At 39.8% G+C, this 18,722-nt stretch overlaps 1 protein-coding gene across 2 annotated transcripts in view; it reads right to left on the bottom strand.

The window, feature by feature from the left end:
• Positions 1-16,207: 16,207 nt before the first annotated feature.
• ccser1 (coiled-coil serine-rich protein 1) overlaps positions 16,208-18,722 on the bottom strand; it is a 116,429-nt gene continuing 113,914 nt past the window's right edge. For both annotated transcript variants that reach the window (XM_042422052.1, XM_042422049.1), the window contains one exon: positions 16,208-16,287. The gene's annotated coding sequence lies outside the window, so the exon portion shown is untranslated. The remainder of the gene's footprint in view (positions 16,288-18,722) is intronic.

An 18,722-nucleotide genomic window follows, 5' to 3' on the forward strand; every position in this document is an offset into this window, starting at 1 on the left:
GAATTTAAAAAAAAAAAACTGAACAAAAAGAATTTGTAGTGAAGTAGTAGTAGTAGTAATAATGATAATAATAATAATAATAATAATAATAATAATAATAATAATAATAATAATAGGAGCAATTACTCAAAGATGACAATCTCAGGTTTCTCAAAAAAGGATAGGAAAGGGCCTCATACTCTATAGAACTTATTCACTGGCCTTTGAATGGAATAACTGATTTTTTCAAGCTTCAAATGTAGCATAATATCCCTAATCTAGTGGGAGTGAGAGGAAGGAACAGTGTCTCTTCATTTGAGTAGTATGTTGCATCGGGCCAGTAAGGAAGTGAAGGCCAGCAGCACACCTTGTTTAGTTTTGGGCGACGACATTTCCAGTGGGGGAATGCCAAAGACAGCAGTCAGAGGGTTAAGCTCAATGGGACAATCTAAAATTTCAGAGAGCATTTGGGACACTAGTGTCCAGAATTCAGCTACGCAAGGGCAAAACATATGAAAAAGTGAGGCTGGGGCACATTTACATCTATCACAGATAGGATCTATCTCAGGTTAATTTTAGCTAGTTTTGTTTTGGAAATATGAATACGATGTACTACTTTGAACTGTATAAGAGCATGACGAGTGCAAATAGAGGAGGAATGTATCTTACTAAGAACTAAGTCCCAAATGTCATCTGAGAGATTAAAATCTAGGTCATGTTCTCATGCAGTTCTAATAGTCGATGAGGGGGAGCAGCTTATGTTTGAAATGGAAGAATATAGAGTTGACATTGATCCTTCCAGGGTAGGGTTTAAAGACAAAAATGTGTCTATAAGGGTTGTACGGGGAGGGGGGGGGGGGTCTGGGAACTGGGGTATGAGACATTGCACAAAATGTAAGTATTTTTAAAAAATGGGTCCTGGGTATGCTAAATGTATCCATTAGTTGTGAGAAAGATGCAAAACAATTATTGATAAAAAGGTTTTCAAAACATTTCAAGCCCTTGGATGGAACAAACAAATGATTCCCTGCAATAAGACAATGAAAAGAGGGAGCCTGAAAACCAAAGTTCTTCCGAAACTGGGTCCAAATTCGTAGGGAGTGACTAATAACTGGATGGCCTTTTGGTATGTCTGAGGTGGAGGTAAGTGCTAGATTCAAAATGACAGGTAAAGAAACTGGACTGCACACACTAGCCTCCATAGAGACCCAGGCAGACTAAACCAACTGGAGGAGCAAGAGAGAGCTAGGAGGCTGAAGGAGGAGAGGATGAAATGAAAGGAGAATGGTAGCAAAATTAAACTCTCCAGTGTGCCAATCATATTCTTACAAGCCAAAAATGGCCCATTATGTTTAATATTTTGAGTCTCAGTGGAGGAGGAAAAGAGCAGAGATGCCGAGTGGGCTGACTGGAAGAGTCATCAGTGGCTAACAATATTGTCAACATAATACCCTACCATCTGCTTCCTGTAAAAGCCCAGGCTAAATTTGTCTTGTGTTGTGCACATGGTAGTCCAGTAGCAAAGAGCAGAGAGACACTGAGTGGGCAACATGAGCACGATAGAGTACGTTCACATAAAACTGTGCCAAATGTTACGCCAACTGCCTGGTTCACAACACAAAAAAGCCTTTCTAAAAATGTCAGCTGAAATCTGTTATGAGTTTCTCTGTATTCGGGAAGACAGCAGAGCAGTGGAGAGTCAAACGATGTCCTTGTGTTAAGAAGGTGAGCCATATCGGGAAAATATCTAGTTTCACACGTAGCACCAGAGAGGAAGAGTGGAACCAGGGTGGCTGACAGGGCCAATAAATGTAAATCACACCGAAGACGGTGATGCAAAACAGTCTGTATCCTGAACAGAGGGCTCAGGTAGTGAAGAATTGGTGAGGAAGCTTCACTACTGGTGAGTGCTTTTGAGCAAGGCATAAAGCCTCCAGCAGTATCATATTTGTGGATGCCAGCGTGCCTTTAAATCTACTATGAGTATTATTAGTGTAGTTGTATGACTGATTGTGCATATGTGGTCATTAACATCCTGCTAATATCTATAAAATATCTCTGTGGGGAAGCTCGGGCAGCCTAGAAGCAGACATTCACCCACCATGCACAATTCCCAGCTGCTATATCTCCAGCTTGGTCGTGTATTGGAACAAACAAAAGTTGGCTGTGTTCAAGGATAGGAAGCCAATAAGGGATCATGTCCGTGTCACTGCACTGGTGACTCCCACTGGGTGGTTGGGGGTCCTGTGCAAATAGGGGATGTGAGGGGGGATGGCATAAACCTCAGCAGGCATCAGCCCCTCTCAGTGAAGATCCCTGCTGGCAGGTGAAAAGAGCGGCTGGCGACTCCATGTGCCATCCTCCCAAAGCCAACAGGGGAGTTATTATTGATGATGTGACAAGGATCACAGTAAAAGGAACTGGCCGTTTCAAATTGGGGGAAAAGGGAGAAACATCGGAAAAAATCTGTACGACCTGAGTAAATGGATACAATTTACTAACAGCAGACACTATAATGTAGAATTTTTAGAATTATCTAGTGGTCCACCGTAGAATACAAACTAAAAATATGTTTAGCAAAGCCTGTTATCATTCAGATTCAGTCAAATCTTTTTTACACCTTAAAGTCAAAAGATAAAAAAATGAAAATCCAGTACAGCTGGAAAACATCCTACTGGCAACAAAATACAGAGAATCAAACATGTTGAGGAAGAAAACTCAGTTAATATGAGAACGTCCACTTAGTCCTGTGGTGGCTATAAGTCTATAAGTCCTGGTAAACTTTGACTGGCAATGTTACGATCCTAGAAACTGTAAACGGCTTCATCTCACATGCCTCAGACCCTTATGACATTATTAATCTGCTTGCTAGAAATCACTAACGAGTGGCGTGTGCTCCCTTTTAATTTTATAAATAAATTGAACTTGAGGACACAAGATGAAAGTTATTGTCAGGGAACAAAAAATGTGCACATGACCAACTATCTGGCTCAATGAGAACTTTCTAGTTTTACTGGGCTTCACAAACATTTAAGCTGTGTGTATTGTATTGTAATGTAATGTAAGATGTACACTTTACTTACACACCACAGTCAATTCTTACATCATCTAGCCCACAGAGATATGTTGTGTTGTTTGGTAATGTGTACTGAATGACACTCTGTTTGAGACCTGTCGACAGTTATAAAGTTATATGAATGCCGAATACAAGTACTGGGATGTCAGCAAGTGATCTGGGGCCGTATTCAAAAACATTCTGGGAATACTCTCTGAGAGCTCCTAACTTAGAATAAAACTTTCTAGCAAGGAGTCCAACCTTAGGAGCGATTCAAGAAAATACTCAGAGCAACTCTGAGCAAAGACTATAACGAGGAGGTGTGTTGACCTTGTTGCTAGGTATGACTCATTCTTTTAGAAGGTGTGATTGGTTGAAAGAAATAATGAAAGAAAAAAATAATGGGTATAGAACGGACAGTGAGAATGACAGGCCTGATCATAGCATGTAGTCTCTATTAAGACATTGTGTAATTATAGATACTATTTTATGTAATGAACATCTCTGTTGAATAAATTGTAAGTCACACTCTAAAAGTAGCCTATGAAATGTTTTGAAACACAAGCCTACTTGTGCAGTAACCTATTCACATGCTGGTAGTTGTTATATTTATTTGCTTACATTTATTTACCACACTGGTCATTTTAGTATTTTAATCTATTTGATATTAACAGAGGGAAAAATGGCTCAGCTTTTATCAATTTCTATGATTGCTGGCCAGTCTATATAAGCAGCAGCATTAGTTGGCATGTATATCTTCTTTTTCCAACTGCCAGCAAATTCCAAATTTCTCCAGTTGCCAAATATCCTTGTGTTGTGATCACTTTCATTTCTGGCGTTATTACGTTGGGTGGGAGATGTGAGCACATCTCTAATGAGATCGAGCACAAACATTATCCCCGCACAATCTAATCTGCAGCGTTTCATTAACTCACAGTCATTCATTCCTCTTTGTCTTTCTTCCATTTTATCCTCTGCTTAAGGAACTCTTAAACCTCTTAAAAGACTTCCTCCCTACTCTAACAGTTTTTCACCTCAGGACTAACTGGTGTTGCATCTTCCAGCGTATCAGACTAGACAATGCTGGTACAGTAGAGTTTCTGTCTCCTGCAGGGTGCCCAGATTTTAAAGACTTATTTTTCATTTTTCTCTTTTCATTTCAGTTTGGCCGAGTGATTGTACAAATCTGTAATATAAAAACTGTAAACAAACAACTTCAACTAACTTTTTATGCCTTCACTGGTTTATTAACTTTATACTGGAAAATACTATTTGAAATATAAATATTAAAACGTTTCTTTTTAAACCTGTCTGCTTTGCCTTATAGCTTATGATGCATGTCCTGTTGGATTCTCATGTAGCTGCCAATGGCTCCACATCGATAAATCTCTCCAATAAAGTTGGAGAAGAGAACATCAATTAGCATTCTGTCCAAAACTACAAAAGACCTGTAATGTAAAAAAATATAATTTTTCTTTGAGCAATGCAATTTTCTTGGAAACTAAAAGGATAACTGTTCCAATAATCACCTTTATATTTAGATTGCTGTCTTCTATGAATCATATGCCATGTGCATCATTGAGATCTTGGCTCAGTGCGCCATGCTTTTATCTGTCTTGTAAGATTGATGGACTGCTTTGGGTTACACATATAAAACAGCCAAGATTACTCATGCGGATTGCAATCGTCTCACTGTCTACAATGGCCGCGGTGATGGTAAAACTATCATTCCCACTTCTATTCACATTTCTTTGCAACGCAGGGAAAGCAAACTCAGCCAAGAGCTTACAGATGGGCATCTTTCCATGTCAGTGACTGACAGAAAGAGGACAGTTCTCTAAAATAATTTAAGGTGAATGAAATTGTGAGGCAAGGTTGAAATGTCCACAGAAACTCAAAAAATATAAACTGCTTTATCAACTGTAAACTCACCAAAAAGCATCAAATCAATTTTCAAATGCTATCATGCTTTAATTTCAAAATCAATTCAAAGCTCAGAGTTTCATGCAGGTTTATTTCAATAAAGGGTATTATTATTCTAGTGCTGCCATAATTAAATTTAACTTCCAAGACTGAACTTCATAATGAAGGGGTGTGTGTCATATCTTCATTACTGTTAGGTTACAGTAACCTGTGTTCAACCTTGTCAGACTGAAGAGTAGAAGCAAAGTTGCAAAGACAGGTCAGATACAGCATGTAAAGCTATTTACACGGAGGGAAAACTCAGGTTTTGCAGAGGTCTTTGCTTTGATCTAAAATAGGAATCAGTAATCCACCTCCTCAGCAGTTTGCCACCTCCTCTGCAGCATACCTACAGTATGTTCTTAACTACCACACCATCACAGCTTATCAGTGTCACCACATGCCATATAGCCTGCTCCCAATTCTCTCACTGACAGCCATGTCAAAGACTCAGCCACAGTCAAATGCTTCTCAGCTCTAAGTTCTTATCAAGTGAGGGGAAAAAAACACTTGCACATGTATGATGCTGAAGTTAGCTTCTGATTCTGAGTTAAGGGGAAAGTTAAAGGAAACATAAATAATGATATTTAGTGGCTGTTTCTCCATTTTTTCACCATTTACACTAATAAAAAAGTGTAAATGGTGTTTAAACCCACTTTCAGATTTGTGAAAACCTTATTTTGTCTATGAAAACACAAAAAAGGGAAATTTTAACTGATATTCCTCCATTCAGACCACATTAGACAACATCTAGATCAAAAACCACTATACTTAGACTTGTCAAATCTGGACTAGATTACCAAGAAACCTTTATTCTATTTTGAAAAATGAAAAAAAAAAAGGGTGATTTCACTGCTTTGTTCCCCCATCACTTACACTTTTTCATAGGTGTAAGTAGTAAAAAAACAGCTGTTAAATGTCATTATTTGTGTTTCCCTTAACTTTCCCATTAACTCTGAATCAGAAGCAGCAAATCGGAAGCTAATTTCAATGTCGTTACACTATGTTGTGTTTTACAGTTGTTTCTTTTAACAGATTCAATGAGCTGTTCAGCACCTGCTTGGCTTGGGTCTGATTTTAGCTCCCTCATTTTAAGGCAGCATATAAGAAAGTAGTCTGATTTCAAGTGGGCTGGCAGGGTTTGTGTGTGTGTGTGTGTGTGTGTGTATGTGTGTGTGTGTGTGTGTGTGTGTGTGTGTGTGTGTGTGTGTGTGTGTGTGTGTGTGTGTGTGTGTGTGTGTGTAAATGTGTGTGTGGAGAAGGTTGTGACTGTGTACTAGCAGTGACTGGCTGCATGCTGTGCTGAGTGCATGTGTCTGCCTTTGCCGCAAAGTGAGCAATGTAATAGCCTTTTGGCAATGCAATACAATAATAAGGTTTGCTTTGGACAGTTAGAAGAAAAAAAGAAGAGTGATTTTCTCAAAGAGACAAAAAGAGAGAGGGAGGGAGAGTGACAGAGAAACAGATATGAAGGGAAGAAGAGCAGAGGAGCAAGCGAGAGACAGATGGGGGACAAAGCTTAATGGATCCAAAACATCCAGACTGATTTTGACAAATGGCACAGTGACAGAGAGAGATGACTATAATACACACACACACACACACACACACACACACACACACGCACACACTCTCACAAAGCCTTAGAAACGAGAGGCATCAATGATCGGGTGTCACAGTGACAAAAATGGTTTGAATCCAAACTTAAGTTCAGCTGGAATCGTAAAGCGGATTCAAGTGGCAAATAATTGAGAGCAGTTTCACTCTCTCTCACACTCACACGTGCACACACACACACACACACACACACGCACACACACACACCACCTCCTTCACCCCTTCACTCCAGGCTTGCAGACGTAAGGGAAACATGCCTGTCATAGCACACTAAGCCAACAGCTCGAAGCGACAGTCTGACTGAGCGTTCTAGCAGCGCTTCAGAAACTGTTATTGATCTGTCTAGAAGTCAAGTCGTAGCGAGAAAAGTACAGCACTCGACTAGTTAACATCACATGCTACTGCTAAGCTTACACCACTACTGTCAAAGTAGTAGTACTACTGCCAAATTCACAAAAAGTTTTTCAGACATTACCACCTACAGAATATTACAAGTATACAATAATAGATCCTCATATATTATTTAGTAAAAGGGACTACAGGGGACACCTTACAGACAGTATGTCTATCCTTAATAATGGCACATGTGGCACTTTATCAACAAACCATTATGACAAATATGTAAAATAAATAATGACAAAAAATCAGATGACCATTAATATATTAGACAATCACTGAGAAGACTGTGAGATGGTCCCCCATCAGTGCTGAACCTTAATTATTAGTTTTTCTTTCTCAAATTGGTATCTTTTTTCTCAAATGCCATTGAGGAATGAACTTGGACGTAAATCAAAATACATCAGCACACACATACTGCTCAGTTCCTGGCAGGTTTGTCATGATATCCTACCCTTACAATAGAATATGCATTTAAATGTAAGCTTAGCACAAGGAATCGTGCAAAACAGGTCTCTTAACATCATAACAAAAAAAAGGAGAGATGCAATAATACTTTCCAAACAGACAACGTGATGTGTGAGTATACTGTACATGCAAAATAAAGCTAATGTAGGAGTAACAAGAACGTCAGTAGAATTACTTATTGTCACTCATCCGACTGTAGATATATGTGAGACGGGAACTTTTACTTCTTTTTTTCCAATCATGGGATGACTTTTAGATTTAGACAACAGATTTATGTTCAAATATAGATGAAACAATATCATCAAACCTATAAAGATGTATAGCTTCCATCTTCTAAACACAAATATACCAAATGAACCACATAACACTCATTTACATATTATAAAGTTTAACTACAAATGTGTAAATGCATGCTTCAAATACACAACTTGAGATACTGAAACAGCCTACATACAGCGTCCCACTACTATTAAATAATTATTAATGTCCTCCTTTACTCAAAAATATGTTTTTCTCCTTGCTCCTACAGTTTGACATTTGAGCTTCACTGTGCAGAATGATGTATGTGCAGAGTTTGATACCAGGAGGCTGTTTTCACATTTATCTGCTGAAAGTGGAAAGTTTCTCTGTGATCACTGGAAATCTGATTTTAAGGTGTGGGCCTATGAGCAGCATTTGTGACATCACAAATAGTTTGAGGCTAATCCTGGTCCAGTGTGCAATTTACACAAGTGTGATGAAGAAACTTGAAGCCTCCAGTGCACAATCACTGAGAATGGACTTTCCAGTGAAGTAGGAGACATCTCGTATCCAGCAGTTAAACTTCTGAAATGAAAGGTATTTGCATATTCATAGATTATGATTTTTTAATGAGGGAAGAGGAGTAGATGTAATTCTGAGAATTTTCAGATAATTGATCTTTTTTTGTGGAAAAACTATATCAGACACAAATTATTATTCAAAGTATAGTATTTTATATACATCTAAAAACATGTCTGGAGGGGATCTTTAAGTTACATTGATTAAAGCAAATTACTCAGCACAACTTCAGAGCAAAGCAAGGATGGAATATTGCTCTACATAGCCTGTAAACACATCACACATCACAGTTACACCATTTTCACAGGAGACAGTTTGACTTGACAAAAAGCCACAGGTGTAACTAATTAATAACTTAAATGATGGCACTCTCCATTAATGTTCATAGGTCCCTACTGTGCATTCTAGCTGGCTCTTATTAAGACACAGCCATTACTGTTATTACCTACACCTATGCCTCCGACACCTGCTATGACAAGTCAAAAGCTAAATAGGTGATGGCCACCATAGGTTCTCCTAAACGCTTGGAAGGGGAGGAGGAGGGGAGGGGTATTTATTTAGTTGCAATCTGCAACCTCACTGCTAGATGCCACTAAATCCTACACACTGGTCCTTCAATTTGTCTGACCTGAGTGTCTGACAAAAATGAAGCCAACGCTTTAAGCGCCAAAAACTGTAGTTCCTCAAATAGCCATTTGAGGCTCCAAATGCGAGTCAATCCACATAGACCCCCATGTTAAAATGCCCAACTTTACAGCAGAAATAAACATGTTTACAGCCTGGTAAAAAAAAAACCCCAAAAAACGGTTTTGGTCTCTAGAGCTAATTTTCCCTGTCATGATGACTGTACAGGGGAATGAATTTTTATATCACTCATCCATTTAAATTTTATTAAGGCTTAAAGTTATGCATAATCAATCACCTAATCACAGTCTATAGAAGATCAGATAATACTTTTTTTCAACAAACAGTCCACAATGCCAAAATATTCTATTTACAATAATATAAAATAGAGAAATGCAGCAAATCCTGACTTTTGACAAGTTGGACTGACATGTGAGCAGCATTATTGGCCGATAAAAACAAACAATTAATCAAATGATGAATCCAAATAATCACATTTTTGCCAACCAACTAATCAATGAATACTTTCAGCATTAGACTTTTCAGACTACATACCAAACACCAGAAATGCCAACTTTACAGCCTACTGAGGATCCAACATCCAACAGCAAAAATAATTTGCTGTGTTACTTGATCTCTTTGGACTTCAAAGCTCTGTTAATCAGAAGTGTGTTTACTGATGTGCTGACCTTCTGTCATATCAATTACAGCAAGTTAGTATCAAAACTGATGTCTTTTAATTCAGTATGTGTGTGTGTACACGTCTGCTAGTCAGCCAGTCATAACATCACTAACTCTAATTGAGTGAGTCCAGAAATGAGAAGCATGCACAGGTCCTCCCTAAGGGGTAAACCGTCAAACTCTACACCTCACACACACACGTATACACACTCATTGTAATGTAATTGGTTTTCTAAACACTTCCATACCTTATGGTTACTGCCAAATGAAAACTCACTCAAATAGGTTGGAGGCTAATGTCAAATGAGGTAAAATGACTTACTTACTTACTCTGTCTGCAGCCACTGCTGTGTGCAACCTTTTACAGTCCACTCAAATGTTGCAGCGGGGGAAGTTTTTCTCAGTCTTTTAGAATGATGGACCCTAAGATTCTTTCTTCATTGCTTTGTTGTATGATCCACTTTCTTGCTTTGATTTTATTCATTCTTTTCTTTAGAGATTTGCACAGTGAAATCTATCCAGTCTGAGAGATGGAGCCTCGGTCCCAGAGATTCACCGCTTTATTACAGCGCTCATATTGTAGTGGCAGAATCCATCTTTCATTCTCGCTGCTTCAGTACAATCCGAGGCACTCTAATATAAACACACCTCATTTTATAATCAAAGGCCTGCCTAACATTGGTGTAGGATGAGGTCAATAATGAAAAGGACAATCTCAATGGTTTAATTAATTTAATTGTATTAAATATTAACAATAATAACAATAAGGAGACAGTGGACAAAAATCTTTTGATAAAACATTTCTCATGTGAACAAACGAGTGTGAGAGTGACAAAAAATATCTTGGTCACAATTTGAAAAGAAATATTTTGGGTAAACACACACTTGAGTTATGTAAGCTCGTCAAACAGAGACAAGTTCAATATTCGGAGTTCAATTAGGAGAAGCATGTCAAGTGAAAAAATTACATTATAAAGAAGGATTCTCTGGGGGTTTTTTTTATCATGTGTAGGTAGTTTACCTCAACAAACTTTCGGGCAAACTCTGGTCAAAAGCTCCAACTGTAGCATGTGTCAACCCAAAAAGTTTCATATACCCAAACCCACAATTCACCCTGAACTGAAAAAAGCAGCTTAAATAGATTATAATCAATCATACACTTTTCAGACACAGTTAGGAAAACAAAGTTTTGTCTTTCAAAGTAATCTCAAACCATTAGGTAGCAGAAATAGTGCAAAGGCTTCATTACAGAGAAGAAAACGCCAATGAGTGAATCAACTGGCCTTTATGTGTAAAATTGACCATGGGGCATTAATTAATTAACATAGAAATGATCACATTTGTCAGATTTATTTTCTGATGTGTAAATATAGCCTGAAATGCTTTGGTAGTAGCTACGACCTCCACTACATTTAACATGATGTCTATGAAACCAAGCATTTGATGTTTTTTTTTTTGTTTTGTTTTAATCTTTTGTTAGCCAACAAATAACATGTTAGTCAGTGTCATTTACATGAGCACAGATTGTTTGTGTTCAAGAATTTAACATCAACAGTTTTATTAATTTATGTACAATTATACAGCTCGATTTCATGATTACAGCAATTCAAAAACAAACAAACAAAAAAAACATAATTACAGTTAGCACATTAAAAAGCTAAGACAGTATATTATTTGATTTATCAATAATAATATACATCATGATTATCATTATGGTGAGTCCCTTCATGATTATTATCATGACTTCTATCATTACTTGTTAGTGCCAATACGTTTTTAGGTTCTATGGCAATAAATATAAATAAGGCATAAAGCAATAAATAACTTCCCAACAAATAAAATTTAGTGTCTAAAATGCACGACAAGCTGCTAGGTAGTGAAGAAAAAATCATTATCAGTTCATTCTTACAAAATGACAGGAAAAAATGTCTTTGTAAGACCTCAGTGCCACATGTGAACTGCCAGCTCAGATGTGACTTTTTCTTTTAATGATATGTGACGTAACCAGCAGCCGACCTTTGTGTGGTCCAATAGACCTTTTTCACAGCAGACATTTGGACTTGTCAAAGCAGAACAAACAGGTGTAATAAATAACATGGCTCCATGACATTAAATGTTCCAGTAAGCCATGTCAGTGAATGGAATGAAGCTATCACTAAACCTGCAGTGCGGAACTTTTACATATAAATGAACATCCGTTACATTCAAGCCCTTGCCAAACGAGTTCACACAATGCTGATTAAGCCTATCATCGCCAGATAAATCTCTCTGTATTTCACAGTATACCAGAGTTTTTAATCTGGTGTTTTGTTTGACATTCCCGTGCTGGCTGGATGAATGCATACAGTGCATGCTCTATGGGCAGAACATGCACACTACAGACTTCTGCCGGCCAAGCAGCTAACATCCAGTTAGCCCTCTGCTAACTTAAATAGGAATATAATAATTTAATTGTGCAGCTCTTCTAGACTTTCCACATGTTATCGGACCAAATGGATCAAATTCTGATAGTGAAACGAGTCATTTTGCAGGGGTTGTGTGACGCTCAAAACTATTGATCCAATGTTTTACAGCCACAACAGTAGCAACAGAGTAGGCTACGAAAGAGCCTATGACGTAAGCATGTGTACAGTGTTTTTGTAATTACTCTCACTGCCAGAAAGGGGGAGACAAAAGTCCCGCACTCCAGCTTTAAAGTTATTTACTCCACCTGCGCCTTTACAGCTGAGACAAATCAAACGTCTGCTGTGAAAAGGGTCTATTTGAACACAGCTGTCCATGGTGAACATGGTGTCAACATGGTGAAAAAATAAAATCTGTGGGCAGTGCAAACACAGCCAAATACTCCCTTATGACATTATACATTAGGATGCATACTTTGACGAGGGATGTAAAAAGCATTTCTTTAGGTCAGCCAACGACAAAGCATTGTTACCCTCCACCTGTAAACAAACCGAGCAGGGAATGTTTTGATCACATTATAGCTGCAGCTCTCAGACCGGGACTTCAGGAGTCACATTACTGCTGGCCCTCTATCCAACCAGGTAGTTAATTGCATTCACCAGGTGTAAAATTACTCCCCGATTAGACAGCTAGAATGAAAATCGGCAGCGCTGCAGGTCCCAATGCCCAGGACTGAGAGCCACTGCAACAGAGTCTGTTATAGATACACTATATGACAATACAAGCTCTTGGTAAGTAGGCAAAGTGGGGGAGAGAGATGGAGGGAAGGAGAGACCTGGGAAATGATAGAAGGGGAAGGAAGATAACAGACTGACAAAGAGGAGAGGAAGAAAGGGAGCTACTGAGTTTGCATGCAGCAGAGAGAGGTGCTAGGGGAAATAGGGAGGGAAGTGTATAGAAAGAGAGATAAGGGGAATAAGGAGAGTGTATGAACTGCAAAGGAGAAAATATAGTAGATAAAAAAAAATAAGGACAGCGAGAAAAGGGACGAGAGAAGAAATGGGGATGCTAAGAGAGAAAATGGCCTGTGAGTGAAGCGGACCAAAGGGGGAATAGTAGCTTCTACCGGTGGGAGCAGGTCTGTCTTCCATCAGGTTTCTTTTCACCTCTGCCAAGTCATCGCCTCATGAGGTGTGCATACACACACACACACAATTTATACTATTTCCCTACAGCCCGCTGCCGTTTAGAGACAGACAAGGTCAACAACTTCTCCAAAATCTGACATTTCCTGCAGATTCCGGGAGCTGTGAACTTGTGGTCCGTTCTCAGCAGCGGCGCAGGCTCCCCCCCGCCCCTCCCGGTTGACATTATAAGATTTGTTTACCCCCAAGCCTACGGGAAAGAAAAGGTTGTTCGACAGTCTAGTCAGTTCAGCAAAGCAAATGTATTCAACAGCGGCAGATTGAATAGGGTGTAGCATAGTCCGGTTGTGCGCAGATAGAAAAAAAGTGGGTTTTCTCACTTATTAAATTGTGACACGTTCTGTCCCCAAAGTGTGAATAATGTTGTACGACTCAGCAGGTCATGGCAGTTACAGTATATGTAAATTTTGCTCAAAAGGTATGTGTCCTACTGTCCAAAACAACATAAATGCTAGCCTTATTATACCAAATACTATCTCATGAGGTCCGTTTTTTTTTTTTTTTTTAAAAGGTAACCAACACATCTGGGATCAGGAAGATAAAAAGGCTAACATAGAAGGACTGGGTATCAGTGGAAAACTGATGCTTTTACAAATGTGATCGTTCATAAAATCTTGTTTTTAAGCCTCTTCCTTTTTATTATTTGATAAAGTAAACAATTTTTTGTGCAATATTTGTTCTGTTATAAACAGTCAGACTCACTCAATCGATTCCCTCAGTAAAATTGCCATAGAAAAAGGCCATTATTTGAAACATTTCACTTTTTGAATCTTAAAAATGGATATCGACACCGACATTTAGCAAAGCACCAGTATGAATACCCAGCCCTAAAAATGATCTGAAGGGCTTCATTCCAAACCCTGATATATTACTTTCCATTCTGGACAAAATTACTTAATGCGAGTTGTGCCAAATGTAAAAACGTTGTGTTCTGTCTCAGTCTCATTGCCTGAAGTCTTTTGTGACCTATGGGTTTAGTTCTACTTAAGTGCAATTTTGTCATTACAGGTGCGAAATTGTTCATATGACAGATATCTTATGTTGGAATGAAACTCTTCATCTCTGCATTTGTGCTGTACTATTATAACATTGCAGATAGACATTGATTCTTGTACATAATGTGGGTAATATTGCAACATTGTATTTCTACAAAAACAGTGGGCCAGTAGTGGGCCGAGAATACGTCTAATGCCTTATTCGTATGAGCAGAAGGACTGACATTTAACTTTCAAACGGGCTCAGGTTCTAGCGTGTTTGATTCCCTTCTTGAAACACTGAGGTGAGAGTTGATACTGAAACATTATTAAAAGACTTAAAAGTCACCCCAATCCCATTTTTGTTGCAGTACAAAATGCTCACCTGTATTTTCCTTACAGTTTTAAAAGCATGCAGTAAAAGGATCATGGGTGTGGATGTTCATCTTAATTTGGACTTGTAAGAGGACATCAAGGAATGCGGAATGAATCTGGTGTTGATTTTGGCAATGTGAGAATACATCCTTGCAAGCACAAATGATGGTCAGTCCCATAGTTCCTTAAGCAGCAAATGGTTTCCACTGGTAAAAATCATTAAATAAACTGATAAAAAATAAATCTTTTCCAGTGCACACACGCAATTTCATCTCTTTGTTCATGTTTAACGCCCCATTATTTGTGCAGATTGTGAAGAAGAGATATCGCAGATGATGTCTCTGTGTGACTGTGTGTATTTACGTGTGTGTGTGTGTGTGTGTGTGTGTGTGTGTGATACAATACGAATAAGTGCATGGATGTGAGGTTGTGAGTCTGTGTGCACTTTGTGTGTCTGTGGGCGTAAGCACATCTAAACTGTCAGTATGACACAACGTGGGAGTTCTGATAGACGGGTGAGTGCCTTTTTTCATACTCACAGCCTGATACATGTGTGTGTGTGTGTGTGTGTGTGTGTGTCTGTGTGTGCACTCACATTTGCGTGTGTGTTTAAGTGAGAAAATCTATGAACAAAATGTCAGCAAAGGGTTGGTCTGAATTGCAAAAAGAGACAAGTGTGATTGTATGCGCGTGGTTGATGATGCGGAGGAAATCGGGGCGCAGTAACACGATCAACTTGTACCGAAGGAGTAGCAGCTTTTCTATAAAGTCACACGTTTTGTTACTTCAGTCAGTGATATGGCTGCTCATCATCGGGATGCTCTAACTGTTTGTGCCCTCAACTGTCTCTCTGCGTCAGAGCTTGCAGTTCGGCAGTATGTAGGGAATGTTGGAGGAAGACATTTTTACGACTGTAACTATGCAGAGACAGAGGGCCTCGAGGTGGTTGTCCTAAACGACCTGTAAACGTGGAGGATGAGGAGGAGGAAGAGGAGGCAGAGGAAGGAGTAGGAGGAGGCGGGGGGGAGGCTCGGTCTGACGATGAAAAGCTCGGAGAGGGGCTCCCTCTGCTTGCAACACTGTGGAGGCTTGAGGAGGCACTGGCCCCGACCGCCCGGGGGATATGGCTGGGGGGGTGATGCTCTCCTCCTCCTCCTCCTCCTCCTCCTCCTCCTCCTCCTCCTCCTCCTCCTCCTCCTCCTCCTCCTCCTCCTCCTCCTCCTCCTCTCCTCACCCCACCTGATAGACTCACTCCTCCTCCTCCTCCTCCTGGAGTTAAAGACTCAGACGAGGAGGACACCCCCTCCGGCTGTCTGGAGGACAGGGATGGAATTGCAGTGTGATTAGCGGGCGCTGAAGCGGAGCCTGGGCATTGATTTGTACTCGGGCCCGGGTGGGAAACTTGAAGCTGGGCTGGAGCAGTCGCTGAGGCTTGAGCTGTCACTGCAGAGGTGGCTGAGAACAGGTTGGAGGAGACGGGAGCCAGATTTGGAGCAGGGTTACGGGCTGAGGACTGTGCCAAGACTCCCTGGCAGTAGCGCTCCTCCCTGGCAGTGTGCCTGTCAGAAGCGAGAGGCCGGTTGTGCAGAGGTGGATAGTGGTGGGGGGGTTGCTGGTTAGAGAGGTCCCCTCCGAGTGCTGCCCCCACTCCCCGCATTACCCTTCGGTCCCTTGGAGGCAGGTTGATGCTGCTGCTGCCTAGTCCTGACCACCGGCCTGGATGGTTGGTCTGAAACAAAGGAAGAGAAAAAAAGACAGATGTTAAAGAGACTATCATTAACTCTGCCTTCTGTCAGAGAGTGTGTGATGTGTATCGGGTGTTTTTCAAGAATAATGCACTGGACATATCTCTGGAGAACAGGAGCGAGAGTGAGAGAGGAAGACACAGACAGACGGAGACAAACAGAGAGACAGACAGCGTGAGAGAGAGGTCTGTTGTGTGTTTGGTATAGATTGTTAATTGGGTGACATTTGGAGAACGATCTCTCTGGGCTCCTGCAGCTTGTTCTAATTGTTTCTAAACCAACCGGAACCCCGCTCAGTAAAGAACAGACATGCATGCAGAGAGAGACACACACACACACACACACACACACAAACACACACACACATTAACAGTGAAATAGGACAATGTAACATGTGCATGTATGGAGATATGCGCCCAAGGTATGCACAAATCCCCATGCACAAAGCAATGGGATCTTGCTCTCTCTGTCTTACACACACACACACACACGCACGCACACACACACACACACTCACACACAATGGGGAAGATGGCACTAAAGCTAGATGGCAGAAACGGGAGCCACCTGTTCTCTTTCACACTCCACTGCACCCCCTTATGCAACCTATCTCATCACTGCCCCCCTTCTCTCTTTCTTTTTTCTTCTCCCTCTTTCTCCAATTCTCTCTCTCTCACACACACACACACACATACAGAACCAAAATCACATAAAAACCAAGTATGTGATGTTCACTAAAGTAACATGATCTAACCCAACGCCGAACCTCATGGGAGAGAAAGCTGAGTTGACAATTGCTAACACATCGGCGGTGTGTGGTTTCCTGTGTGAAGTGTGTATACGTATGAGCATGTATCTGTGTAAATGTATATGTGCGCTTATGTGTGTGCGACACATGTGTTAATACATATGTTTGTGTGCACGTCCATGTATTTATCTATACGCCGGTGTGCTTTTGTGTTTATGAATGGAATCATGTTTCTACACGTTTGTGCACACAAATTGATATAACAAGTAATGTAATTACCACATCAAGGCTGTCAACAGAAATTTGATGTGAGTGAAAGAAATGTAATTAACCAGAACATGTCTAACTGAATAAGTACAGTACACTGTAACAGTGGCAATGCTACTTGAATGAGCTTACACTGTCAACCTGAGATCAAATTAAAGAGGGGAGGAGAGAATGTGTATGAAATATGATGCTTATTGGACAGATAAATGTTAGCTATGGTGTATAATTGGCCAAAGTGTCACAAGCAACCCGACTAAACTTATATTATGTCAGTTTCTTTCTTTCTTTTAAAATAAATTTTAAAACTTAATATAAGATTATCTTAGACGTGTTTGCAGTGTAAAGGGAAACACAAACTCCGTGGAATATGACGTGCACCAAGCCCCCACACCAGCATTGTTTTGACTCATGTCGACACATCAACACATACCACTTTTCCCAGCATATGCACATTTCCCAGTGTTGACTTGTGTCAACACTCCAGAAGAGAACGACTTTTATCTCATTAGCTCCCTAAATCGGCATATCTCGGCTCCTGTAGTTTGACTTTGTTTTTTGTGTTTTATGATGCACATTGAGCTTCATACATATGTACGATAGCTGGTGCCGTAATGGTGATTTAGCTTAGTACTTTTTATTATACTGGATTTTGAAGGACAAATGGAGGTATCAGCTTTAATTTAAGTACATGGTGGGTCAACAGATAAAAAATTAAAACCCTTTTTGTACGTGATATACACCTTTAATTAGTTATTGGACAGACATATTATATTCAATGAAGTAGTGCTTTTCGTGCAGAAAAAGGATGTACTAATTATACTATGTGGTTGGAAAATTCTGTCAGTGCAATGGCTTGTGAAAGTTTCTAGCCCCTGAACACAACCAGACTTTTAATATCTTACTGTGAGGTGCTATTTCTAGCTTTTTTTTTGCATTTCAAAGTATGAAAGGATTCTTTGAGGATTTAGCTGTGACTGTGCTTGGCTCTAATTTAGTCTGAGCCAGTATGGAGTATATAGGGTGGTGTAAATATGATGACTAAACAAGGTCCTGAGAAAAGTAAAGAAGAACAAGTCAACAGGGTCAACGATGCTTTGAACCTCTCTGTTCTTGATACTGACCTTTATGACAAGGAAATGCAAAGATTTTCTTTCTCTACTTACTTTAATGATGAAGTAAAAATAATTCACAACCATGCTCTCCATTTCTTTGCAGCAGAAAGAGAAAGTTATTATATGTAATATACATCTAGCCTGGTTGTGTTTTTTGGAATTGGACAACAAGAAGACTGTTACATTTGTTAATGTAATCTTAATCTGTCCGTGCTGTATGTCTCTGATGCTCCACATGCAGTATGCAGAAACATGGACGGTTCCTTACGTACTCATTTGATATGGCTTTTAA

The sequence above is a fragment of the Thunnus maccoyii genome, chromosome 9 (genome assembly GCF_910596095.1).
Source record: "Thunnus maccoyii chromosome 9, fThuMac1.1, whole genome shotgun sequence".
Taxonomy (NCBI): Eukaryota; Metazoa; Chordata; class Actinopteri; order Scombriformes; family Scombridae; genus Thunnus; species Thunnus maccoyii.